This window comes from Pinus tabuliformis, chromosome 5_2 (assembly GCF_031772625.1).
Source record: "Pinus tabuliformis cultivar Carrire ecotype Pingquan chromosome 5_2, CPIR1, whole genome shotgun sequence".
NCBI lineage: Eukaryota > Viridiplantae > Streptophyta > Pinopsida > Pinales > Pinaceae > Pinus > Pinus tabuliformis.
This window is the reverse complement of record NC_142306.1, coordinates 696,473,038-696,500,403: the sequence shown is the minus strand read 5'-3', so window position 1 is coordinate 696,500,403 and position 27,366 is coordinate 696,473,038. Positions and strand designations below refer to the sequence as shown.

The 27,366-nt window shown below is 39.6% G+C and overlaps 1 pseudogene; it reads left to right on the top strand.

The window, feature by feature from the left end:
- Positions 1 to 755: 755 nt before the first annotated feature.
- LOC149161029 (protein transport protein SEC24 A pseudogene) overlaps positions 756 to 27,366 on the top strand; it is a 53,432-nt pseudogene continuing 26,821 nt past the window's right edge.

Genomic DNA, 27,366 nt, shown 5'->3' with positions numbered 1-27,366 from the left:
AATTATTATTTAAATACCTATGTGTATTTTTATATTAAAAGTCTACAAGCTATCAGCCTTTTCGTCCTTTAGCATAAGTTTTTATGCTACAGTGGTATCAGAGCCATGGCACACGATATAATCATGCGGGCCTTTGAACGTAGTTCGCCGCACAATGTGCCATTACGTTCACATCTTAATTACATTGAACAGTTTAGTATTCAAGAAGCATTTCAGCATTTGAAAAAATCAATTACAGAAGTTAAAACATGTCAAGAGGAAAATGTGGAAGAAGAAAAAGAAGAAGAATTTGATCAAATATTGATCTTAATGGCAATGAAAATGATCTGGATGAAGATGATGTGGATAAGGACTATCTCAAAAAATAAGAAGATGAACAATGTTATAACAATGAGGAAGATGCTAAAGAAGACGTTAATGATGATGAAGAATCACTACATTTTGCAAAGGATCCAAAAAAGCAACCAGTAAGGCCAAATGGGCCTATTGCACCTTTTCAGCTATTGCCAAATTTACCACCACCAAGGGGAGGCGCTACATCTTTTGTTTATCCTACACCAGGTGGTCCCGTGATAGGTCAGCCAATGGTGCCTCCATCAGGGTCATCAACAGCCCAATAGATTGAACCTACTTTAAGTCCACAGCTACCTCTTTTGTCATCATCTACCTCTGTACCAATGGCCCCCCCATCATAGGTAGCAAGTTACATGTCACTAGGAGGGAATTTCCCTCCATCGCCAAATTAGTCTTCATCAATGGTTCCTAGTTCTGCATCACCTATGCCACATTCAGTTAATCAACCATATCAAGGTGGACAAGGTGGCCAGGTCCCCTTTTTTGCTCCACGAACATCATTTCCTAGTCCTCAGCTGGAGATTCTTGCACAACAACATTTAACCCAACAAGGAGGTCCACTAGCATATCCTGGAGATGTGCCACAACCACCTATGTTGTCTTCCTATATGGATGCTCAAAAAGTGAGAGCACCACCTACATATCCAATGGCAGTACCTCCTGCAGGAGGCATTCAAGGATTGGTTGAGGAGTTCCAGTCATTGTCTGTGGGTCTGTTCCTGGATCTATGGACATAGGAGTTGATCCTAGTTTGCTACCGCGACCACTGGATGAAGCAGACCTAGAGGGCACATCCTCAAGTTCTATATATGTGTCAAATTGTCTTCCAAGACACCTTCACTTTACAACTAATGCAATACCAAATTCCCAGTCACTGATGGCTCGATGGCATCTACCTCTTGGGGTTGTGGTTCATCAATTTGCAGAAGCTCCGAATGGGGAGGAGATACCTATTGTTGATTTTGGCTCCTCTGGAATTGTAAGGTGCAGAAGATGTCGAACTTATGTTAACCCTTATGTTACATTCATCGATGGTGGTTGATGATGGGGGTGTAATGTTTTTTCTCTGTTGAATGATGTTGCATGAGAATATTTTGCACCATTTGATATAAATGGTAGGCGACGAGATGCGGATGAGCGTTTGGAGCTTTCTAAGGGCAGTGTCGAGTTTTTTGCACCAACTAAGTATATGGTTCGACCTCTAATGCCACCATTATATTTCTTCCTTATTGATGTCTCTCTGTCATCAATTAGAAATGGAATGCTTAAGGTTGCAGTGGAGACAATTATATCCTCTTTGGATAAGCTTCCTGGATTTCCCAGAACACATATTGGATTTCTTACATTTGACACTATGCATTTTTACAATCTAAAGTCGTCATTGACACAACCTCAAATGATGGTTGTAGCAGATTTGGATGATCCATTTGTGCCATTTCCAGATGACCTGCTTGTGAACTTTTCTGATTCTTGACATGTGGTGGAAGCTTTGCTAAATAGCCTTTTGTCAATGTTTGAGGAAAATACCAATATCAAGTCTGCTTTTGGGCCTACTCTTAAAGCAGCTTTCATGGTTATGAGCCAACTTGGAGGGAAGCTGCTCATCTTTCAGAGCACTTTACCTTCTCTAGGGGTTGGACGTCTAAAGCTAAGGGGGGATGATCCACACATCTATGGTACAAATAAAGAGCACACAATTTAGATTGCAGAGGACCCATTCTATAAACAAATGGCTGTAGATCTTACGAAATATTAGATTGGGGTGAATCTATATTCATTTAGTGATAAATATATAGATATAGCTTCCTTAGGTACTTTAGCAAAATATACAGGCGGCCAGGTTTATTATTACCCATCTTTTCATGCAAGTCTTTATAAGGAAAAGCTTCGCCATGAACTGGCTAGAGATCAAACTAGAGAAACTACATGGGAAGTTGTCATGTGCATACGATGTGGGAAAGGTGTACAATTCTGCTGTACGATTCACGCAGCATTATGTCTGTTGCCACTCATCCTGCCACCACATTGTAGCAACTCTCCACAGCCCACGACAATCCATTTCAAAAAATAAAATTCGCATCTTATGATATCCTAAAATGATAGTTGAACTCCATAGGCACCAAACCAATGCTTAGATAGGATGTCTAGCTGATGGGCCACCCTCCGCGACAAGTTAAATCATTGTGTTACTCAAACAGCGTGATCCAGCGTCTCAAATCGGTTCGTAACAAGTGGTAGAAATATATATATATATATATATATATATATATATATATATATATATATATATATATATATATATATATATATATATATATATACACGCAATATAATTACCAATAACAATTCAAATAATAACTATATGTATAATATAGTTATAATATAATTAAATATATTAACAGAAATGATTATTAAAAAAAAAAATAGACTCAAAAAAAATAATAATAATAATTGAAGTTATAAAAAAAAAAAAAAAATAGACAAAAAAAAAAATCAGTATTAATAAATAAATAAATAAAATTCCAAGGTAATATTATTGATGAGCTACATGATGAAAACGATGCCCAGATTATATGCTAAGAATAAAACCAATGCAAAGACAATTGTCAACAATATAGCTTTGAGGACAAAGCTTCTGAAGGAAGAGGCTATGTTATGAATATAATTCATAACAATTAAATAAAATAAAATAAATATTAAATATTAAATAATTAAATATTATTTAGGTTAATTAGTCATTAAATTAAGTGAAAAAGCATGTCTAAAAGACTTGCCCATTCACAAAAGGTCACCTGCTGAGGTATAAAAGCAGGGTCCTCATTGTACATTCAAATCATCTTATATCATATACATTTTTATATAATAATAAATTATTATTTAAATACCTATGTGTATTTTTATATTAAAAGTCTACAAGCTATTAGCCTTTTCGTGCTTCAACATAAGTTTTTATGCTACATCCTTCTTCTCTAAGTAGGTTTCCCACCAGTCCTTGATGTGGGGGGCAACTTTGAGAAGTGAAAAGTAATATTTTCTTGGCTGCAAAAATTATGAACAGAAAAATATCCTTCTAGCAGATTTAACCATTTATCTACGACATCCGCATCTATCTGACCGTCAAATATGGGGATACCAAAGTTAACTTGTACCTTAAAGGGTATGGCGCTTCCAGAGTAGCTGCTGAAAGGAGATGCATCACCTTTAGGTAGCCGCTGAAGGATCTGTGAAAATTTTTCCATCATCACATTCCTCTATCATTCAAGGGCTTCACCAATGAATATTTTAAAAGGATCTTCTTCCCCCTCATCTTTCTTTTCTTCTTACATGGGAGGCCGTCAAGATTTGTGAGGTTGTTCTTGCAAGGTTCGACCAATTCGAGCCCTAAATCCATTTATCCCAACCTCATTGGGGACATGCAAAGAAAAACAGAGAAAGAGAAAACCGCTCTGAAACCACTAATCTGAACTTAAATAGGAATGCAACAAATTAAAAATATAACCATAAATACAAAGATGCACCAAAAATAACATTTCATTTCAATAATAATAAATACTGAAATATGCTTACAAACATAATGGAAATAAGACTAGCTCGAGTGATGGTAGCTTATCTCTGAGAAGATATGTAGTGGCTACATACCTCTAATTTTTGTTACAATGAGGCTTGAAGGCCTATTTATTGTTGCGAAACAATGGAAAACCCTAAACATCCAAAAACCCAAACCTAGGAGATGTAGTGCCAAAACTATGGGCCTCGTTTGGGTAAATTGATACATCAACTTCCAGGGGTCATAAATTTGGCATACTATCTTTGTTTGACATGCAAAATACCTCATTAGAAATATTTATCTAAGGACTAAAACTTTTGAGTGGAAACTATTTTTAAAAAACCCATGTTTTCCATGGTTTTTCCAAAAAACAATTTTTAGGGCCTCAAAACAGCTCTCAAAATTCAAGACCCGTAAAACTGTCTAAAATAGCAAAGTGTGCTACAATTAAGGAAATTGGAAAACTAAAAGAGACAGTGGTTGGGGTCCAAATGGAATAGGCAGGGGGCTACCAACATCCACCTAGATCATTCATCCCCCTTAGGAAGCAATGGTCCCCATTGCATTGAGTGCCTCCATGAGATGGGGAAACTCTAGCTGAACTTGGTCCCTGGTGAGCCACTTGCATTGGTGCAAGAGTTGGCCATATTTCACAACACGATATAGTTGGATCTTATGCTGGTGAGTTTTCTTATTTCGTGTGTCCATAATCTGATAATTTGTGGCCTGTTCCAGGCAGTCTGGGTTTAACTCTGTTGGTGTGAGTTGTTCTGCAATGTCTGATGTGTCCAGTAATGGTGGGAAGTATGGTTGAAGGAAGTCCACATTGAACATTGGCTGCAGGCCAAGGAATGGGGGAATGTTGAGCTCAAAATCATTGTCTCCCATAGCCTTGGTAATGGTGTAAGGACAATATCGGAGTGTCTTGAGATTCCGATGGGCTTCGGTAAGGTGTTCTTTCTACAAATTAAACCAAACTTTTTCACCCACCTGAAACTTGTGTGGCACCCGATGTTGATCATGTCATTGTTTGTACTTGTAATTTGACTTTTGCAAGATGTCGTGAGCCTACTAGAAGATGTGTTAGATTTGCTCAATAAATTTGGTCACTTTGTCAGCCTCAGACAATACATGTGTGGATTATGTTTGTGTAGTCGCATGAGGCATGGCAACATTAATCAGACACAATGGTTGATATCATAGACCCACTTGAAAGGAATTTCAACCAATCGAGCTATGGAAAGCTCTATTATAACTGTGTTGCACATAGGGAATAATCTCATCCCAGGTTCGTGGATGCTTAGAGTTGTACATGCAGAGTATGTGCACTATCATCTTATTGACGACCTCTGTCTGGTCATCAGTCTAAGGATGGAAGGAAATCGGCTTGGTGAACTTGGTGTCCAATAGTGTCTAGAGGATTAACCACAATGTGCTTAGGAACCTGTTATCCCATATCGATATAATGGTCTGTGGCATCAAAAAATGTACCCATACTTGTTCAAAGAAGAGTTTTGTAGTGTCCTTTGATGTGATACTCTTCTTGCAGGGTGCCAATTTAGCCATCTTAGAAAATCTATCCACGACCACAAATACATAGTCATTACAATGCTTGGTAGAAGGGAGGTCATACATATAGTCCATTGAGATGGACTCCCATGGATGGTTGGGAGTAGGAAGAGGAGTGTACAAGCCTTGCTTCTTGATGGTTGGGTGGGCGATGGCATAAGCAGTTATTTCCCAGCATCCAGTCAGAGTTTGGACCAATAAAAGTACTTTTGTAGTACAGCCATATTTTTCTCCACACCAAAGTGTCTTGCAACCTGACTATAGTACGCCTCCCAAATCATCTTGGCACATTCGCTTGAAGGAACACAAAGGTGTCACAGGTAGCATAATAATGCATCCTGGTGGTGGAAATCAAGAACTTTCTTTCCATCTACTAGAATCTGGTATGTGAAGGAAAAATTTGATCATTTTTGTATAGTTGGGGCCATCCAAAGGTGTCGTGGCCATAATATTTGAGAACAGTAGTTAGTGTGACAACTGGGCATCGGATGAGGTAGTCTACAACATGATTGGTGTTGTCATTTTTTATTTAATGTTCAAGTGGAATTGTTGCAGATATTTAGACCACTTTTGATGGTGATCATTCTACAAATTCCCTTGTGTCTATATAAATAGGAGAGGTCGGTGATCGATGTGGATGATCGTCTTCTTCCCTAGAATGTAATGCTTCCATTTTCGACAAGCCTGCATGATGGAATACATCTCTTTACCATAGGTGGGGTACTTCCGAATTGTATCATAAAGTGTCTCAATATGAGAGGCCATTGGATGCCTATGTTGGGTGAGGACTGCAGCAATAGCATAGTTTGAGACGTTTGTCTTGATTTCAAAATGGTTGTTGCAGGTCTAGTAGTGTGAGTACCAGTGCAAAGCAAAGGTGGTGCTTCAACTCAACGAATGCCTTTTGTTGGGACTCATCAAGGAAAAATTTTATTTCGCATCGTCCTTAGTAATGTGACTCAAAGGCCAAGTGACATGGGAGAATCCCAACACGAACCTTCGATAAACAATTGCAAGGCCCAAAAAGATATGAAGCTCTGTTAGAGTGGTTGGGGATGTCCAATCCAAAATGAATTGGATCTTAGTAAAATCTACATGCATGCCATTCTCATCTATGATGTAACCCAAATATTGGACCTGGCTCATGCCAAAGGTGCATTTCTCCAATTGGCACACAATTTGTGTTGCCAAAGGGGTTGAAGAACCTGCCGAATGTGTTGCAATTGTTCTTCCCAATTCTTGTTGAAGATGAGGATGTCTTTCAGATAAACAACCACGAATGAGTTACTGAAGTTCTAGAAGATGTCATTCATTAGCCTCATAAAAGTAGTAGGGGAATTTGTCAACCCGAAGGGCATAAACAACCATTCAAAAAGGCCTTCCTTGGATTTGAAGCTGGTCTTTTATACATCTATGGGCTCTATTGGAACCTGATGATAGCCAGACTTCATATCAATATTACTTAAATACTTGGCCCCCTCGAGTTGGTCCAAAAGTTCATCAATCTGTGGGATTGGATACATGTTCCTGACAGTGATTTTGTTTAGTGCCCGATAATCAATGTAAGGCCTCGAGGTCCCATCCTTCTTCCGTACAAGTACAATCAGGCTCCTGCAAGGCAAGGAACTTGGTTGGATGTGCCCTTTTTGCAGAAACTCCTAGATTTTCTGCTTGATCTCTTCATTTTCCATAATGCAGTAGTGATATATCAGCCCGTTGGGTAGATTTTCTCTAGGAGTCAGATTGATCAAATGCTTGACCTAACAGTGCAAGATTACCCTTGCTGATGGAGGAGATGAAATGGAAAAATATGGAAAGCCAAAATGGTGATACCTTGTCTATACGAGGACGCTCCCAAAACAGAAACAAAAATAAGTCATCGAGTGGGAGATCTAAATCTAGAGGGAGATCTAAATCTCTAGGAAAACATGTAAAGGTGGTTTTCTGGAAATGTGGAAAGGAAGGGAACTACAAAAGGGATTGTAAATCTAAAGCTCCTGACAAAGGAAAGGGATTTGATGATGCTCCTTCTGCAGGGGCAAAAACTACCTCAGATGAAGGTGGGGATGTGTACTTGGCTTCTTTAAGTACACATGTAGATCACGAGGCCATCCTTTCACTTCACTCTCCATAGAGAGTGGTTCTGCAAGTATGAGAAATATGATGGTGGTGATGTCTTCTTGGGGGATGACAAGAAGGCTAGAATCTTTGGTGTGGAAAAGTAAAGTTGAAGTTGAAAGGTGGAAGGGTTAGAACACTTTCGGGTGTTCTGCATATGCCTGCATTGGCCAAAATTCTGATTTTCATAAGCAAGCTGGATGATGTAGGTGTAAAAACAGTGTTCGAGAAGGATGCCAGCAAGATGGTTCGGGGAGCACTGGTATTGATGCGGGGAGTTCGAATTGGAACTCTGTAAAAGCTGCAAGGTAGCATTATTGTTGATGGGTGCAATAGCTCTGTGGTTCCTGAAAGTGGAGCAGAAAATCTAGTGGTCTCTAGAGAGAAGACCATGTTGTGGAATCAAAGGCTTGGACATATTGGAGAGAACGACCTTCGAATACTTCATGGTAAAGGTATGGTAGAAGGTATGAGTAATAGCTCTCTGGATTTTGATTTCTGTGAAAATTGTGTATATAGGAAGCAGAATCAGGTGAGTTTCCCCTCTGGTGGTAAGAGGGTGAAACATATATTAGAATTTGTGCACAGTGATGTGTTTGGATCTGTGAAGGTTCCATCACTGGGTAAGTCTGTGTACTATGTATCGTTCATAGATGACTTCTCAAGGAATACAAGAATATATTTCCTTAAGAATAAATCTAAAGTCATTGACAGGTTTAAGGAATTTAAGGCTCTCGTGGAAAACTAGACAGAGAAGAAGATAAAGGTGTTGAGGACAGATAATGGTAGAGAGTTTTGTAGTAAGGAATTTGAAGAATTCTATAAGAGTGTGGTATAGCACGGTAGAAGACTACTCCATACACACATAAGCAAAATGGAGTTGCAAAAAGAATGGACAAGACATTTATGGAAAGGGAAAAAAGCATGCTCAATGGTCCAAGGTTAGGACAAGAATTCTGGGCAGAGGCGGTGGAGACAACATGTTACCTAGTCAACAAATCACCTTCATCGGCTTTGGAGGATAAGACTCCACAAGAGGTATGGACTGGTAAGAAACCCTCTCTTTCACATCTGGGGGTATTTGGATGTGATGCATATGTACATGTTCCAAAGGAGAAATGAACCAAGTTGGATAGTAAATCTGAAAAGTGCATCTTTATTGGGTATAAGGATGATTTAAAGGGTTATAAGCTTTGGAACCCAGTAACAAGGAAGGTTCTATACAACTGAGATGTGGTGTTCAGAGAGTTAAAAGATGTTATTAAACATGAAGTCCAACCAAAGGAACCTAAGAAGATATAGTTTGAGCTTAAGGAGGAAGAATCAGACTCTACAACAGAGGAGGAATTAGAAGATGAAGAGCCACAAACTCTGGGTGTGAGAAGATCAGTTCGAGAAAGAAGGCAACCAAAAGGTATAGTCCATCTGCATTCAGTTCAAATTTTTCTTTATTTGTTACTGACGATGATCCCAGAACTGTGAAGGAAGTAGTAGATTCAGAGGATGGAAAACTCTGGAAAGAGGCCATGGTTGATGCAATGGAATTTTTGCACAAAAATGAGGCTTGGGATCTGGTGGAGTTGTTGCTGGAAGGAAACCCATTGGCAAAAAATGGGTGTTCAAGAAGAAGACAAATGTAGAAGGAAAGGTGGAGAAATACAAAGCTCAGTTGGCAGCAAAAGGTTATTCCCATGTGTCGGGAATTGATTTTGGTGATATTTTTTCTCCTATTGCCAAGGTGACTTCTATTAGATTACTTTTATCTGTTGCTGCTACTTTTGATTTTGAGGTAGAACAGGTGGATGTGAAGACAACATTTCTTCACGGGGATCTAGAAGAGAAAATCTACATGAAGTAACCTAAAGGCTTTGCGGTGAAGGGTAAGAAAGAACTAGTATGCAAGTTAAAGAAGTCTATGTATGGGTTAAAACAATCACCAAGGATGTGGTATCAGAAATTTGATACATTTATACGGGAACTTGGCTTCACCAAAAGCAAAGAAGATCATTGTGTGTATTTTAAATTAATTGGTGACCATGTTATTTATTTGGTCTCATATGTGGATGATATGTTGCTAGTTGGAAATAACAAAGAAATTATCCAGGATTTGAAGACCCAATTGTCCTCCAAATTCGACATGAAATATCTTGGTGTTGCAAACTATATTTTGGGCATGGAAATTAAAAGATATCGGGCAAAGAGGAAGCTCTGGATAAACCAAAGGAAGTATCTCGAGACAATACTGCAGAGATTTAATATGAAGGATAGTAAACCAGTGAAGGTTCCTATTCCTGTAGGTGTGAAGTTATTTGTTGAACAGTGTCCCAAGACACAAGAAGAGGAAGAGGACATGTCCCGTGTTCCATATGCAAGTGCAGTCAGTAGCCTGATGTGTGCAATGGTATGTACTAGACCAGACATTACACAAGCAGTGGGAGTATTGAGCAGGTTTATGTCAAAACTAGGGAAGGAGCACTGGACAGCAGTGAAGCGAGTTTTCAGGTATTTGCGTGGCACTAGTGATTATGGTTTGTGTTACCAAGGAAGACTAGGATTGGACAGAGTGTTGGATATTTGTGGCTTTGTTGATGCAGGCTGGGCTGGAGATCTGGACCAGAGAAGATCTACAAGTGGGTATGTGTTTAACCTATTTGAAGGTGCAGTCAGTTGGATGAGTAAGAAACAATATGTAGTAGCACTATCAACTACAGAGGCAGAATACATGGCAGCCACTCATGCAAGCAAGGAAGAAGTTTGGTTGCAGAGATTGTGTTCAAGTATGGGGTTAGTACAGGGAGCTATAAGGATAGACTGTGACAGCCAAAGTACAATTTTCTTGGCAAAGAGAACCTGCATTTCATTCAAAGACAAGGCACATTGATGTTTAGTATCACTTTGTGAGGGATATGATAGAAGACAAAAAGGTGTTGCTGGTAAAGGTGGACACTTTGAAGAATACTGCAGATGCATTGAAAAAATCTATGAGCTCTGAGAATTTCTCTTGGTGTAGAGAAACAATGGGCATTGCAGGGTTGGATAAATGACTAATCTCTCTTGTGGCCCCCTGTGGAAAGAAAACAAGTGGGAGAATGTTGGGTTGTGTTATATTCTTTCCACGACTAGCCCATGTAGTTAACTGGGGGGTTAGAGGGGGGGCGAAGCCCCCTTTCGTTGCGCCAATTGTGTAGCAGGGGGGTCACAGGGGGTTTGAGGGGTGCAGGTAACCCCCCTCTATGGGGTCCGAGGCAGCATCCCAGAAAATGTTGTTTTTTGGACCCTATATTAGGTTGGGTGAACCTACCTATGGTTTTGTGCATGATTTTCGCACATGGTTTTGGACGTGATGGTTTTCAGTCCATTTGGACGTGATGGTTTTCGGTCCATGGTATTGGATGCTTCAACATGTATAAACATGTATTATAACATTGAAAGGACAATAATGAAAAATCAAGTTGGTAGTCCCAGTTTTGGGATCCAGGGGAAAATCTCTGTGTATATCTGTTTTATGTGTTATGCTCTCGCATTGTTTATTTTCGGTGTTTTAGAATTCGTATGTAGGTAATTTATGTACAGGGTTAAAACCTACAAATATCGTGTCGGTACATCGTACCAATTAATGAGATATCCAGGAACTCCATCTCGTCCTGGATGTACATGTGTAGACAGTCGCGATACTTGAGTACAAAGAAAATCTCAAAATCCTTGATACCCAACTTCATGCGAAGGGTAATGAAAAAATTGGTGAACTACAACACGTCTTGGTCCCTTCCCTACTGTAGCGTGGTCCACTTTATGTATTTATCCTCATAGCTCCTAACAAGGTAGTACTTCTCCTTGATAGCATCGTGGAACGAATTCCAAGTGGTTGCTTTTGAAAATAGTGAGGGTTTACTTTCATCCTTCTTCTCATAGTAGGTTTCCCACCAATCCTTGATGTGGGGAATAGCTTTGTGAAGTGAAAAAGTAATATTTTCTCAGCTGGAAATATCATGAACAAAAAAATATCCTTCTAGCATATTTAACCATTTATCTATGGCGTCCGCATATATCTAACCTTCAAATATGGGGATGTCAAAGTTAACTTGTACCTTATGTTTTCGTCAGTCAGTTTTTCCTTCCACTAGTGATCAAATGTTCTCTTTCAGAATGTCCATTAGGGTTTAAGGTCAAGTTTTTGTCATTTCACTAGGTCTTCCATGCAAAAACTTTAGTCACTGGTTAGTGTGTCTAGGTCTATTACCACTCCTTCAAGATTTCCATGTCCGGTCACTGCCATCACTCAATTGGATGTGCTATCATTGAACATATCATCATCATCACTTTAGTCATGTCACCATGGTCTTCATTCAGCTCAGTACCTCCATTAGGTCATTAGGGTTTCACAATCACCAAACTCTCATTTCATGCATAAAAATCCAGCAAAGGAGGAGTGGTAATAAGCAAGTTTATTTAATAAATTTGATATCAAGTGTAATTTTATGTTTTCATATGTAATAACTACTTCAAAGTTCTAAGTTTCAAAGGCTGCAGTTTAGAGTTCCAAAAAGTTTCAATGTCTCAAAAAGGCCATAAAGTTACCAAGTTTCAACTATCAAAGGTCATAAAGTGTCAAGGGTCCAAATTTAAGTTTAAAAGGGTAAGAGGAGTTGTTTTTAAACTCATTTTCACTTTCAAAATTCCAATCATCTCTCAGTTATTATCGTGCAAGAAGAAAACTTTATGAAAATTGAGGGTTTTGTTGTATTTGATTGAAATGCAACCCTTCTGAAGTGAAATGTGACCCTTCTAAAGTGAAATGCAACCCTTTTCGAGTAAATGTGACCCTTTTGAGTAAATTGTGACCTTTCTGTGTAAGAGTGTGACCTTTATATGGAGGAGCGTGACCCTTCTATGAAAATTGCGACCTTTCTGAGAGGAGCGCAACCCTTCCGTGCAGAAGTGTGCGACTCTTTTAAGGGAAGTGCGACCTTTCTGAGCAAGAGCAGCCCAAAATGATTTCTTCTTGTTTTTAAGGATATTTTTGACTTCTTCAAACCTCCAAAGATCATTCAAGGACTCTTAAAGTGCCTGCAAATATTAAGTGGACATCTACACCATCCTTTCAAAGATTTTTCTCAATGTGAATCGATTATTTCTCAAGGTTTTCTCCAGCAAATTCTTGGTGAATGAAACCTAGCTTCTACTAATTTACATGAATTTACCATTGTCATCTATCATCCATAAAACCCTAAATTTAAGATTTCCTATCATTCCACCACTCATTTGTCATTGATTTCATCAAACCCTAGCCTTCCACTACATTTTCACCTTTGAGAAACTCCCACTTTAGTTTTATCAACATCATCTGGCTAGTGTTTTACCATTCAACAAATTTAATGGAGAGTGAACAAGAGAGTGAAAATAAAGTGCAAAAGGGAGGACGTCATTCAAGGTTTGAGCCATCCAACCTGAGAGAAATCATTGCTTCTCCATTTGCCCAAAAATGTTTCAGAAATGTTGGTTGTATGAATTTTTATGAGCAGGTTGTAGAGTTTGGTTCTCATGTCCCTTTGACAAGCATCTTTGCCCAAAAATTCAACATAGATAAATATGCCATAGCAGGTATTGAGTTCAATGTCTCAGTAGGTATTATTTCTTCAGCCAAAGGTATTCCAAATCATGGTGACACCTAGTTCAAAGGCATGGAATTGTCCTTTGATGATTATAAGATGTTCCTAAAACCTAATGTTAGAGAGACTTATGAACATGTTTTTCCTTTTAGACATATTCTTAAGAAGTATGCCCCTCTAATGAATCTTATCATGAAGTATTTTCCATGTGAAGGCAGATTCTCCAGATTATAGAGGTATCATGTCAGGTTACTTATGCATTTCACCTCTACAAGAACACTTAATTTGTGCAACATTTTGTCTAAAAGTGTGGTGAAGATGAATGAAAAAATTCACACCAGGGGACAGTCTCATATCAAAAATTTGTTTCACCATAGCCTGATCAATATTGTGATTATGCATCAGCTCTCAGTCAAGAAAATCACTTGGGAAACCTTTTTTGATAAGTTAAAGACTGCTCATGTCATTAGTCCCACTGTTTCTCCTAGTAAAGCAACATCATCAAGGTCTAGGTTCACAAGGTTGATGAAGCATGGTTCAACAAGCAAACAGACAAAGGTTTGAGAGGCACTTAGACCTAAGGTAACCAAGACATATCAAAGAGGGAATAGGATTGTGTTTTCTCCACAGATTGTGTAAGGGGCCAAGCCTTCTACATCAACACAACAGGGATCACATTTACAAGATGAGGAGACTATCCATCAGGACATACACATACTGGACTTGGAGTCCCAAGATGATCATCAAACCTTGAAAATAGTTATTAGAGCAAAGGATTCTCAAATCATGGAGCTTATGGACGATGTGGCAAGAGCCAAATTCGTCATTTCCTTCCTTGAGCAAGAAAATGAGCAGCTGAAGGCAAAGCAATTGCTTCTAGAAAAAAGATTTGTTTAAAACTAATATGAAAGAGTCCAAAGGTAAAGCAGTGTTGGGGCATGATGAGCAGGATGAAAAAGAGAGGCAGGTTGGAAGGAAGAGGCCTAGGACAAATGGTCTCAAAGGAAAATTGCAGAAGGAAAAAGACCAAAACCTACTAAACAAGGATTTGAGTATTGAAGACAAAATAGTTATGGAGATCAATGAGGACAAGGAATATTGGCTAAGAAAAGTCAATGGCCATTTGGAGAAGACTCTTGATAGAGCGAAAAGGGACAATCAGATGTTGAGGCACATGGCCCATCACTATCAAACAAGGAATCAGATTGCACAAATCAGAATCAGGAAATCGAAAGCAAAACCAAAAGAGGTCCAAGACAAGCAAAGGGAATCAAGGAAAAGGGTTAAAGGGATAAAATTGGTGACTAAAGCATCCAAGAATGTTTAACCTATCATCCATAACAACCAAGGAACAAATTTTGAAAATTTTGCAGAAATTTGGATTTTTGTTTTAAATTTTGCAGGAAAAGGCACACAGAAGCGCCGCGCTGAGGCGAGACCCTTTATTCCCTAGACATCCAAATGAGGTTTTCTCTACATGGATGGATGTATTATGATGAGTACATACCAAATATATTCCTATTTTTGCATGAAATATTTTCATTTTCAATAGAAACTCAAAAAACCTCACCTTTTTCATGTCTCTACTACTAAATCTGGACTAGCACGACACTTCTAAGTAATGTTGGGAGAATGAGTTTTTGGAGGCATTCCCATGGGTGATTTTCCAAAATTCAAGATGATATGGAAACTGGACAGAAAAATCTAGTTTACTATTCTTTCATACTTCCATTTTAACTTGGGTAAGATACCTAAAAATGTCTTCAAACAGGCATGACCCTTCTACAAAATTTCTAGTTTTGGTGCATATTGGTGCAACCTGTTTACTGACTAGCGCTACCCTTTTGGTTCTCGTGTGACCCATCTGGTCTAATAACTTATTGAATACTGAATGATGGAAAAATCAAGATATTATGATTTTGTAATATCCTGTTTCAAGGATATCCCTCAAGCCCAATCAATCTCTAACTAGATAATCAAACTCTAACCAGATAATGCACATGTGATACAGTAGCTCAAGAGATAAAAATAACAGTGATGCAACATACAATAATGTATACACGGAATATAAGTAGATACTTGAGAAATGCAGAGAGAAATGTTAAGCCATTTTATTATACTGAGTAATGGGAAGAGTACATGAGGTGATCAGAAAGATAGCACCTCGACTTGCACAAGGCAAGTGAAGAAATACACTCAGAATAGTAAGGGAATGGCCCCTCTCTAAACTACATCCAAGCTGCCAGAGAACTATTGTTCTGCTGCTACTGCTGGAATCAAGTGAGGATTTTGGGTTGTTCCCCTCCTCAGAAAATGCTAAAACTCTGGAAACATCCTCTACTCAAGAAACCTAGAAAAGCCCAGACAGCTTTTCTAAAATAGCTGACCCCCGAAAATCACCCCCTTGAGGATCTATGTAATCCCTCAAGGCTCTATGTCGCCACTGAATAGAACCCTCCAAAACTCCGCCTGAAACTCTGCCAAAATCCTCCAATATGCAAGGGCTGATCCCTTGCTCAATCTCCTAGCTCAAATCCACCTCACAAACCCAATCTGGAACTCCTACCAAAAGAGACTGCGTCCTCCTCTCTCAAGACTGCGCAGTCATCAAAAGGCTCAACTCCTCCTCAACTCCAAAGATTGATCCTCCTACAAAAGACTGCTGAAAACTACCTTGCCCGTGTAGGCACTCAAAGTCCCTCGAGGCTAAGGGTGAGATCTCTGAACGGAGACACTCAATGCACTAAACAGTGCTGCAAACAGGCTAAATAGCCAACGTGCTCTAAGTCGAAGTGACTAGCTCAAATGCACATAATCGAATGCCAAAATGAGGAGACTCCTCTCTCCTTTATAGCGTTGGCCTTTCTCAAACCCTACGGCCCACCTCCTCCAACGTAGCCTCTCTCTCTTGGCACATGCCCCTCTCCATCTGTGCAGTCCCTCCAAGTGTCTATGTGGGCCCCCTTCTCCACGTGGTCCTTTGGCCCCCTTGGCTCCCCTTTAAGTTACAACGTTGTGCTACTAGGGACTGACTTTATTCTAAAAGTGAGTTATGTCCCCCCTTTCCTCACCTTTTTATTTATAAATATCTATAGAAGGCAAAATTGAGCAAAATTGAATATTTCAATTAGCCATGGCTAATTAGGAATATTACAGTCTCCCCTGGAAAAATGTTGCTTGTCCTCAAGTAACTGAAGTGATGGATGCTGCAAGATTTTCTCACTTTCCAAAGTGGCATCCTCATCCGGTAAATTCTTCCACCTCACCAAGAATTCCTAGACCATCCTGCTCCGCAACTACCTTTCCTTGTTATCAATAATAGCCTCTGGCTACAACACCAAGTGCCCCTCATCATCCGTAGGTGGTAGCTCATCTGTCACTGTCACATGCTGCCCCAATGCCTTCTTCAGGCACGATACATGAAAAACATTATGAATCTTGCTGCCTTGTGGCAGCTCCAATTCATACGCAACTTGTCCAATCCTGTGTATCACCCTGTACGGCCCATAAAAGCGGGGCTTGAGCTTCTCAGCCCCCTTCTGCTTCAGTGATGACTGTCGGTATGGCTGTAATCGTAGGTAGACCAAGTCCCCTACATCAAACTGTCTCTCCACCCGACCCCTGTCAGCATATAGCTTCTATTGGTTTTGCGTTGTAGCCATATTATCCTTGAGAGCTCGGAGAATATCCTGACTCTCTTGGATCCAAATCTTGGCTCTCGAAGCCTTGCTAGCACCAAACATCACGTCAGAAAAAGATAAAGGATGATATCCATACAATGCATAGAATGGAGACATACCAATGGACATGTGATGTGTATTGTTGTAGCAGTACTCCCCCAGATGCAGCGACTTGAAGCATGCTCGCTGCTACCCACCAACATAGTTACGCAAGTAGCCCTCCAGCCACTTGCTAACTATCTCTGTCTTCCCATTCGTCTGTGGGTGATAACTGGTACTCGGTGTCAACTCCATCCCCCCTATGATGTGTCCCAAGTACAACATCTCCGTAGACCTAAACTCACACTTGGAGAGCTTGGCATAGAACTGCTGCTCCTCCAAGGTGCGCAACACTGTCTCAATGTGCTGGAGATGCTCCTCCCAAGTCCTGCTATAAATGAGGATATCATCAAAGAACACCAACACAAACTTCCTTAAGTGACTGCGGAAGATGTGATTCATGTAGGAATGGAATGTAGCTAGGGCGTTAGTTAGCCTGAAGGGCATCACCAAAGACTCAAAGTGCCCATAGTGACACCTGAAGGTGGTCTTGGGAATGTCCTGCTCCCTCACGCGAATCTGATGGTACCTAGATCTCAAATCAATCTTTGAGAAGAACCGTGCTCCTCTCAACTCATCCATCAACTCATCGATCCTGGGTATGGGGTACCTGTTCTTCAAGGTCTTCTTGTTCAGGGCCCTGTAGTTAATGCACACCCTCAATGTGTCATCCTTCTTCTTCACCAACACCACAAAAGAAGCAAAAGGACTCGTGCTCGGCTGAATGTGCCCAAGAGCCAGAAACTCCTAAATGGCCCGCTCAATCTCATCCTGATAGGAATTGGGATGCCTATAGGGGGTAGTAATCACTGCCTGTATGCCTTGCTCAAGCTCAATGGTGTGCTCAAACCCCCGATCCAGTGGTTGTCCCGGTGGAATCTCCCCAAACACTCTGGCATACTGGTCAAGGATGCACTGTATCTCTAGGTGCACCATCTACCCTGTAGTCCCTGCCTCTGATGCACACAGCTCCACTGCCCACTCTATGTCTCCCTTTTGGAAGACTGCCTCCATCTAATGAGCTAAAACAGTCTGGGGCGGATATGTGTGTTGTCCCTGTATCTTCTCATGCCTCCCTGTCTTCTCATCATCCCACTCCATCTCTAGGGCCTTCCAATCTGTCGTGACCTTCCCTAGAGTGATAAGCCACTGAACACCCAGTACCATGTTGGTGTCCAGAATATTGGCCACAAAAAAATGGTCAGTCAATGTGTAGGTTCCCATCATCACTGATAACTCTGGGACATAACGAGCACACACCATGGTCTAATCTCCTGGGACCAAAACTGAAATTCCATCAAATCTCTCTGTCTGTATTCCTCTCCGCTCAACCATTTGTGCATCGATGAAGTTGTGGGTTGCCCCACTGTCAACCAAAACTGATACTTGCTGGCCACGTACTATCCCTCGTATGCGTAGCGTCAAATACTTGGGAACTCCTCGCAATGTTGCAAGGGCCCCTCCGGTAGGTGCAAAAGCTGCACCACCTACTGCTGGTGGTGGAGGTAGCACAGAATCCTGTGCGGCATGACTATCTCCTACCTCCACATCATCCTCCTCATCCTCTTCCCCAATGCTCTCGGAGAAAACCTCAATAAAATGTGCTTTGCCAGCAACACATCTATGTCCCGGTGCCCACGGCTCCTGATAGGTAAAGCACAACCACTTCTTCTTTAACTCCCTCCTAGCATCATCATCAATCTATGCTCATCTTGGATTCCCCTTCGGAGGTGGAATCCTCACATCCTTCCCCTTAGGCTGGAAAGCCTGTCTATGGGGGTAAGGTTTCCAGGTCCTGGGTAAGGCATCCTGTAAGTCTCGAGTCCTGCTAATAGCATCCTGAAGTGTGGTTGGTCTAATAGATCTGACTAGACCCCGAAGTGGCTCTACTAACCCCTCAACAAATATGTAGATCCTCCATGCTGTGGATAGATCTGGCACCATCACTGAAACCCTCAAGAAGTCTGCAATGTAGGTCACTAGGCTCCTGGTCTATTTGAGCCTCGTCAGCTCAACAAAGTGATGTTCCGGATCCCTCCAGTCAAACCTCTCCATCAATCTCCTGGTGAACTCGACATATGTCGTCACTGTGGAGTGTCCGAGTGTAATCAACCCATGGAACCACTAGTCCTGGCCCTCACCATCCAAATGTAATGTCGCCACCTTGATGACCTCTGTCTCCGACATCTGGTTAAGCTAGAAATAGATGTCTAGCTTCTCCACCCAAGACCTTGCTGAACTGTTTGATGAACCATCAAACGTAGGCAAGTGGAATCTACTAGCTGTGCGATGGGTGTCTCCATCATGATAATGTTGGTATCCTTTGTGATGGTCGCGGGGTCTTCTATCCCATTGGAGCTTAACAAAGTCTCTGAATGAGAGGGCATCCTTGAACTCCTGCCCATAGGCCTGGTACTTTGCAAAATAATCACCCATATGACCAGGCTCTGCCTCCTGCTAGGCTCCGGTCCCCGTGTCTGCTCCTAGGAAAGTGGGCATGGTAGAATGTGCAGGGGCATGTGAGGCCATCTGCTAAGTAGTATCAGAATGAGTGGCACCCTGTTCTGGAAAATGGTGGGATGTAACCAATCCCTCACCAACCTAGAAAACCCGTGGGTTCTCACGCTGTTTAGCCTCTACTGTCGTGAATCTCTGCCCCATCACCTCGATTTGCCTCAACAGATCCTGCACTGATTTGAGGAGCATGTCCACAAATCTCTTCCCATCCTCATCTGCCATTGGATCCTCCTACTTTGCATCCACCACAAGCTCCTCCTATTCTGCATCCACCACAGGCTCCTCCTATTCTGTGTCCACCACCCGAACACAGTCTCCCTCTTCGAAGGTGTTCTTCAACCTATGCTCAATATCTTTGTATTTGCTACCTCTGTAATAGATGTATGGCTTCTCCCTCGGTGTCATAGACTGCTAGCTCCACAGGCTAAGCCAAATCTATGCTCTGATACCACTGTAAGATCCCATTTCAAGGATATCCCTCAAGCCCAATCAATCTCTAACCAGATAATCAAACTCTAACCAGATAACGCACATGTGATACAGTAGCTCAAGAGATAAAAATAACAGTGATGCAACATACAATAATGTATACACAGAATATAAGTATATACTCGAGAAATGTAGAGAGAAATGCTAAGCCATTTTATTATACTGAGTAATGGGAAGAGTACAGTAGGTGATCAGAAAGATAACACCTCGACTTGCACAAGACAAGTGAATAAATACACTCAGAATAGTAAGGGAATGGCCCCTCTCTGAACTGTGTCCAAGCTGTCAAAGAACTGTTGTGCTGCTGCTACTGCTGGAATCAAGTGAGGATTTGGGGTTGTTCCACTCGTCAGAAAATGCTGAAACTCTAGAATCAGCGTCTGCTCAAGAAACCAAGAAAACCCTAGAAATATTTTCTAAAATAGCTGACCCCCGAAAATCACCCCCTTGAGGATCTATGCAATCCCTCAAGGCTCTGTGCTACCACTGAATAGAACCCTCCAAAACTCTGCCTGAAACTCTGCCAAAATCCTCCAATATGCAAGAGTTGATCCCTTGCTCAATCTCCCAGCTCAAGTCCACCACCCAAACTCAATCTGGAACTCCTACCAGAAGAGACTGCATCCTCCTCTCTCAAGATTGCACAATCATCAAAAGGCTTAGCTCCTCCTCAACTCCAAAGATCGATCCTCCTACAAAATACTGCTGAAAACTACCTTGCCTAAGTAGGCACTCGAAGTCCCCGGGGCAAAGGATGAGATCTCCGAACGAAGACACTTGATGCACTCAACAGTGTTGCAGACAGGCTAAACAGCCAACGTGGTCTAAGTCAAAGTGACTAACTCAAATGCACATAATCGAATGCCAAAATGAGGAGGCTCCTCTCTCCTTTATAGCATTTGCCTCTCTCAAACCCTAAGGCCCACCTCCTCCAACATAGCCTCTCTCTCTTGCCATGTGCTCCTCTCCATCTGCGCAGTCCCTCCAAGTGTCTACGTGGGCCCCCTTCTCTACGTGGTCCTTTGGCCCCCTTGGCTCCCCTTTAAGTTACAACGTTGTGCTACTAGGGACTGCCTTTATTCTAAAAGTGAGTTATGTCCCCCCTTTCCTCACCTTTTTATATATAAATATCTATAGAAGGCAAAATTGAGCAAAATCAAATATTCCAATTAGCCATGGCTAATTAGGAATATTACAAATTTATTAATGTTACTTTAGGTTTCTTAGTTGATTTTTGCCTCACTTTATGAGGAAAATTGTAATTAGTGAGGAGATATGCTCTCCTAAACTTTAGCCTAAATTGTGTAAATTGTCTCAACTATCCTAGTTTTAGGTGAGGACTCATCAAATCTAGTTATGATGACCCTTGAATAGAATTTTTGACCCGATGAGATGTCATATGTTGTATTTTCCTATATAATATGGAAGGGAATCATTTTCCAAGGGCTGGACATTTGAGGAGAGAACCATTGGAGCCTATATTTGAAATTTTTGGAAATCAAAAGACAGAGTTTGCAGCTATTGTAGTGCGATTCCTATGGTATGTGTTTCAACAGTGTTTTTTCTTCTGTGATCATATGTTTGAATGTATTGTATCTTTCATTTCCATTTTGATGTTTCATGTGCTTGTTTCCTAAGATAATAAACATAATTCATTCATGTAATACTCTATCTTGGAGAAGATTTCACATTATTGTTCATTTTTCTTCTGATATAAACGAATTCATGAGATTCGCGCTCGTTTAGAAACCATACCTATCTCACATATACACAACGATAACCCTAAAGTGTGTGCCTACCTTGCCCCATTAAATGCCTGCAAATCAGATTCTCAAAGCCTAGACCTAGCTCCCTCTGACGTAGCTACCTGGTTTTTCTCCCCTATCTAGCAACAAAACCCTAAATTTTCCAAAACCTACCTAAGCTTAGCTATCTAGCCTAATTTACTTTATCATCCAGTCATCTCTTGGTTGTGATTCCATAGAGAGAGCCCTCTCTAGTTTGGTAGGGCTAGTTACCAAACTGAAAGATTGATCTGTGGTTAACTCTGTCGATTTCCTCATCATCCTCGGACATTATGGAGGATAACACCTTAAAAGGTATGGCACTTCCAAAGTAGTGGTTGGAAGGAGATGTGTCACCTTTGGGTAGCTTCTGAAGGATCTACACAAAGTTGTCCATCCATTAGGGGAGTTGAGGTCTAAAATAGGCCTCCTAAGGAAATTATAAAATAATAGTGGAAATTATAAAATAAAATTAGATTACATCATCAAATTTTAGAGAGAAAAAAGAAAAAACTATTTTTTCAACTCATATTTTCAACTTATCTCCCTATGGGTCTGTCTAGTCAATTTAATGTCTTAAATTGCTCTACATAAATTATCAATCCGGGTATCGTAAACTGATGAAGTGTGGTGCACCATATGTGCTTAGTTAACCTTTTTCTTAGTTCGTTGTTTTATAGATTTTATTTTGTTTTTGGGTTTTGTTCTTGCTGATCTCCTAAAGTATCTAATGCAAATGGAAATCCTATTCTAAGGTCTTAAGAATACTTTTAAAGGTCAAGTATGGATGTAGATTTCAAGATAAGGTCTATGTCCCTAATGGTAACTTCCAAAACTTAGCACTTCAAAAGATCTTAAAACATGTTATTGATGGAATTAGTACTTAAACAAAAGTGTAAGTATGCAGCTACTTCAATCAAGCAAAAGATGAAATACTGATCATGAAATCATTGTCTCTGCTGCTTGTCTAAATACAGAAATAAAAGTTAAGCTATTGCACTCAAAGAAATAAAAAATTGCAAGGAAAGTAAAACTGAAATCAAATTACACATTCATAATTCGATCCCTCGCCGTTAGTCCTGCTATGGCTTTCGGAGGTAACCATCAATGATATGAGCAATTTAATATCTAATTGCAAAAAAGTAAAACTAAAATCAGATCACATCAATTCATAGACTGACCCCTCGCCATTAGTCCCGCTATGGCTTTCGGAGGTAATCATCAACAACTTGAGCAATCTGATATCTAATTGCGGAAAAGTAAACTTAAAATCAAATCACATCAATTCATAGTCTGATCCCTCGCCATTAGTCCCGCTATGGCTTTCGGAGGTAATCATCAACAACTTGAGAAATTTGATATCTAATTGTAGAAAAGTAAACTTAAAATCAAATCACATCAATTCATAGTATGATCCCTCGCAATTAGTCCCGCTATGGCTTTCGGAGGTAACCGTCAATGACATGAGTGAGTTGATTTCTAAACTAACTTATCAAAGCAAATGAACAAGAGTGAAATCAAAGCATAACTGAAATTGAAAAGCTAAAAAAAGACAAAGTCAACAGAGAGGTAAATCTCATGTCATTATTTGATGCAAAAACATGTAAAGAAAAACTAATCTACAATCAACTAGTTGAACACACTTGCATGAATTAAAATTGCATGAATGAAAAATCTAATCTATCAAACTTGAAAGCAATCAAATGACATAATGAAATCAAAGCAAAATTACAAAATGAAATCTACTCTACCTTACATTCTAATATGCTCCGTGACATCTACTTCACATCTCCTTCCATGTTGAGAACATCAAAGCTTTATTCAAATTCTTCAAAATTACGAAGTACAACAAAGCTCTCCAAAGCTTTCAAAAGCCATCAAGGAAGAACTACAAACTCCAAGCTAAATAAATAAAAGCCAAACCAAGCTAACAAATGAAGGAGAGAGATCTCCTATTTATACAAAAAGATGAGAAGCCATCTCATTAATGAGAGTCCATGAATCTCTCCCTCTACCTCTAGAGTCCTAATCAAAATAGGAACTGATAAGACACATGTCTTCTTAGAGTTACAATACAATTAGGAGATGTGACACATATCCTCATGATCCCATGATTCTTTCCACTCAAATTCGAATTTGGCCTTAGAGTGCCACATAAGGGTCTTCTAGAAGTCTCCTTTCAACCTACACATGTCAACAATCTCAACCCATTTGTTAGGTATAAGCATGTGCACATTATTTTCTAATTTTTAACCACAAATTCACTTAAAAGGCTCAGAATTAATAAAGATTGGAAAAACATAAATGTGGCCCAATGATAATGAAAGTGGGATGAATGTGGTGACATAGTAGTGAAATGGAGGTGATATAATGGACATAATAGTGAAAGTGTAATGGAAATGAATGACATTTTCAAGACCCAACATAGTCTACTCAAATTTCGAGCAAAAACATTCACTGGATGAATAATTTGATTCCTCATCCAAGGAGTACCCATGTTTCATACTTTCAATGGACCCTGCTACACGAAAAATGAGAAATACATGAAAAATGTGATTGCAATCACGTTTTTCCATGTATTTCTCATTTTTCGAGTAGAAAGGTCCTTCAAAAGTATGCAACATGGGTATGCTTTAGATGAGGAATTAAATTTTGCATCCAACGAGTACTCCTGCTTTAAATTTGAGTAAAACATTAGGGAGATAAGTTGAAAATATGAGTTCAAAAAGTAGTTTTATTATTTTATTATACTTTTTTAGCCCAAAAATGTTGAATTATCCCCCATGGTTTACATCATCATATTGAATCCTATTGGCTCTTATAAAGTCTATTTTGGTTGTACATTTTTCTTAAGAAGCCCATTTTAGACCTCAAAATTCACCTAATGATCGTGTTCCTCTGTCGCTCAAGGGCTTCTTCGAGCAAAATTTTGAAAGGATATCCTGCCCCCTCGTCTTTCTTTTCTTTCACCATGGGAGGCCATAGGATTTATGAGGCTGGTCTTGCAAAGGTTCGACCAGTTTGAGCCCTAAATCATTACATCCCGACCTCGTTGGGGACATGCAAAGAAAAATAGAGAAAGATTAGACTGCTCTGATACCACTGATTTAAATAGGAATGCAAAAAATTACAGATATAACCATAAATATAGAGATGCAGTAGAAATAACATTTCATTTCATTAATAACAAATACTAAAATATGCTTACAAACAAAATGGAAATAAGACTAGCTCAGGTGATGTTATCTTATCTCTAAGAAGAGATGTGGCGGCTACATGCCTCTGGAATTTGTTACAATGAGGCTCGAATGCCTATTTACTATTGAGAAACATTGGAAAACCCTAAACATCCAAAAACCTAACCCTAGGAGATGAAGTGCCAAAACTATGGGCCCCATTTGGGTAAATTGGTACATCAACTTCCCAGGGCTGTAACTTTGGCATATGATCTTCGTTTGATGCCCACAATTCCTCGTTAGAAATATCTATCCAAGGACTAAAACTTTCGAGTGGAAAGCATTGTTTGAAGACCCATGTTTGCCCTAGATTTCCCAAAAAACATTATGTAAGGCCTCAAAATGGCTCTAGAAGTTCAGGACCCAATAAACTATCAAAAATAGTAAATTGTGCTACAATTAAGGAAACTAAAAAACTAAAAGAGACAGTGGTTTGGGTCCAAGTGGAAGAGGTGGGTGACAACCAACATCCACTTGGATCAACTCTTCTACTAAGAGCATCTGCAACCCTATTTTCCTTTCCCTTGATGTACATGATCTAGAAATAGCCAACCATCTAACTTGTATATAATTTAGATTAGATTGATCAAATAAGTACCTCAGCCCATTGTGATCGCTCATTAGGATGAACCTCCTTCCAAAAATATAATGTCTCTGCATATTCAATCCATGAATGAAAACTTCCAACTCAAGAGTTCATGAGTCACATAATTTTACTCATGCTCATTCAACTTCCTTGACTCATAGCATACTACATGTCCTTCCTGCATCAAGAATCTACCAATTCCTTTATTGTAAGCATTTTTACATACCAAAAAATCTTTATCAGAATCTTCGATATTCAATACTAGAGAATTTGTTAGCAAATTCTTCAACTGCTAAAAACTAGTTGCACAAACCTTAGTCCATTCAAACTTCTTCCATTTTCACTGCAAATATGTAATAGGGTAAGAAATCCATGAGAACTTTTTAATGAACCACATCTAATAACTTTATACTCCCATAAATTATCTAACCTCAACTATAGTGCTAGGATTTTCCGACTCCATGATAGATATAATCTTTTTTGGGTCCACTGTTATATCCTCCTTGGAAATATCATGTCCCAAATATTGAACTTCGGCCTGAAAGAAACTTCACTTACTAAGATTGGAATACAACTAATGCTCTATTTAAAATATCGACATTGTTTCCAGGTGTTTTTCATGCTCTTCTTTATTATTAGAATATATCAATATATCATTAATAAATACTATCACAAACTTTTCCAGATAACGACGCAACACATATTCACCAAACACAAGAAAATATCTAGAGAATTAACAAGACAAAAAGGAACTACTACAAAATCATAATTCCCATACCTAGTACGAAATGAAGTTTTGTAGATTTCATCTTCTTTGATGTGTATCTGATGATATCCTTATCTTAAATCGATCCTTGAGACTACTATTGCTCCCTTCAACTAATCAAACAAGTCATCAATCTCCAGCAAAGGATATATGTTCTTGATTGTCACCTTGTTCAATTTCCTATAATCAATACATAACCTAAGAGTACCATCCTTCTTCTTTAGAAATAATATTGGTGCACCTCAAGGCAACACACTTGGCTTAATGTATCCCTTATCAATCATTTCCTTAAGTTGAAACTTCAATTCCACCAAATCTGGAGTTTTCATTTTGTAGGGTTCCTTCGATGTTGATGTTGCTCCAGGAATAAAATCGATGGAAAATTTGACTTCCCTTTGAGGTGGTAACTCTAAAATATCTACTGGAAATGCATCCTGAAATAGCTACAAAACTAGATGCCTCTTCAAGACTTTGATTATCCTCAACATCCTTCTCTTTGTAACTAGAAATATGAACTGCAAACAAGACACACCCTTTCCTGCGAATGTGATTTTCATGCATAGTCGTAACCATTCTCATTGACGTAGGCTTCTTCTTACCCTGTAATACTCTCCTCTCTCCATCAACATCCAAGCACTTAATGGCTTTATCATAACAATCTACCTTGGTCCTGTGAATGTACAACCAATCCATACCTAAAAACATATTGTATGATCCCAACAAAAGCACATTTAAATTCCCTAGACATACCATAACTCAAATGCACAATATATCACCCAATGATGAACTCTTTTCTTGGTACTTGTAGCGAACTGCACCAACCAAGATTTTTCATACACTTTTTTATTCAAGAAACACTTATACACCAGGTCAATACTTATATAACTATAGTTAGATCCAGGCTCAATCAAAATAGAAACAATTTGATCACAAAATTTACCTTCATTGTGATAATATATGCTTAGTGATCAGCCTACCTATTATTCAATGTTGCATAAATATGAGGAATAAT